Source organism: Coffea arabica, chromosome 5e (genome assembly GCF_036785885.1).
Source record: "Coffea arabica cultivar ET-39 chromosome 5e, Coffea Arabica ET-39 HiFi, whole genome shotgun sequence".
Taxonomy (NCBI): domain Eukaryota; kingdom Viridiplantae; phylum Streptophyta; class Magnoliopsida; order Gentianales; family Rubiaceae; genus Coffea; species Coffea arabica.
Window position 1 is genome coordinate 48,032,910 of NC_092318.1, and position 1,775 is coordinate 48,034,684.

General features: G+C 45.5%; 1 non-coding gene across 1 annotated transcript; it reads right to left on the reverse strand.

Annotated features, from left to right (window-relative positions):
* Positions 1-270: 270 nt before the first annotated feature.
* LOC113688724 (small nucleolar RNA R71) lies at positions 271-377 on the reverse strand. Its single transcript, XR_003448086.1, has one exon. It is a non-coding gene; the product is annotated as a small nucleolar RNA R71 (small nucleolar RNA).
* Positions 378-1,775: the final 1,398 nt, after the last annotated feature.

Below are 1,775 nucleotides of genomic sequence, written 5' to 3' on the forward strand. Positions count from 1 at the left end.
CTAAAATCTGGTCTAATTCATCTCTTGCCATCTTTTCATGGTCTACCAGGTGAGGAGCCCTACAAGCACTTGCAAGAGTTTGACGTCGTTTGCAACAGTATGAAACCTCCGGGAATTACTGAAGAGCAAATAAAGATGAGGGCCTTCCCCTTCTCTTTGAAGGACTCCGCGAAAGACTGGCTCTACTACCTACCGCCTGGTAGTATCACCACGTGGGACCAATTGAAGAAAAAATTCTTGGACAAGTACTTTCCGGCATCTCGAGCTGCAAGCCTAAGGAAGGAGATATGTGGCATCAAACAACACCCAGGCGAGTCACTCTATGAGTACTGGGAGAGGTTTAAAAAACTGTGCACCAAATGCCCTCAACATCAGATAAGTGAGCAACTGCTCATCCAATATTTCTATGAGGGATTACTTTTCAGGGACAGAAGCATAATCGATGCTGCAAGTGGAGGAGCGTTGGTGAACAAAACTCCTCGAGGAGCCTGGGAGTTGATTGAAGGGATGGCTGAGAACTCACAGCAGTTTGGTTCAAGAGAAGATATCCCGACGCGTAGGGTGAATGAGGTGGAAACATCCTCTATTCAACAGCAACTCTCCGAATTGACATCTTTTGTGCGACAACTAGCTGTGGGGAATACATCGCAAGCCAAAGTGTGCGGGGTATGCACTGTCGTGGGTCATCCTACGGAAATGTGTCCATTGGTTCAAGAAGAAACTGCAGAACAGGTGAACATGGCTGGCCACGCGCCCGCGCCAAGAAAGCAGTACGACCCGTACTCAAACACCTACAATCCTGGTTGGAGGGATCACCCCAACCTTAGTTATGGAGGAAATAGGCAGTCTAACTTTGTGCCAAATAGACAGCAAGGACACCAACAGCAGTACCATCCTCGCCCACCACCACCACCACCCCTTTCAAACTCAAGTCCGTCCATGGAAGAGATGATGAAGCAATTACTTGCTAATCAACAAAAGACGGATTCAGACTTGCAAAGCATGAGGAATCAACTGGGACAGGTGCAATCATTGCAAAATCAAATGAATCAAATGGCTATAACAATCAACCGGTTGGAGTCCCAAGTTCAAGGAAAGTTGCCATCTCAACCTGAGGCAAATCCAAAGAATGTAAGCGCAATGACCTTAAGGAGTGGTAAGGAAGTTCAAGGACCCGAACCGGTGATTTCTAAAGACAAGGACGAGGAACGGATTGAGAAAGAATTGGAAGAGGAGGGCACAGACAACAAAAATGCAAAGGTACTCTCGAACCCAATTCCTACAACTAAAACTAATTCACCTCCCTTTCCTAGCAGGTTAGAGAAACCAAAGAAGCAAGACAAGGAAAAAGAGGTCTTGGAGATCTTTCGCAAGGTGGAGATCAACATACCCCTGCTGGATGCGATTAAACAAGTACCCAGGTACGCAAAATTTTTGAGGGACTTGTGTGCCAACCGCAAGCGGTTGAAGGGGGATGAACGAGTTATAGTTGGGGAGAATGTTTCAGCAATTCTACAAAGGAAACTTCCACCAAAATGCGGAGATCCAGGTATGTTTACTATTCCTTGTAGGATAGGTAATACTTTGATTGGAAAGGCCATGTTAGACCTAGGAGCCTCGATTAATGTCATGCCAAAGTCCATTTATGCTTCATTGAACTTAGGCCCTTTGAAAGAGACTGGGATAATAATCCAATTAGCTGACAGGACCAATGCATACCCTGACGGGTTGATTGAAGATGTTTTGGTAAAAATTAATGAATTGATTTTTCCAGC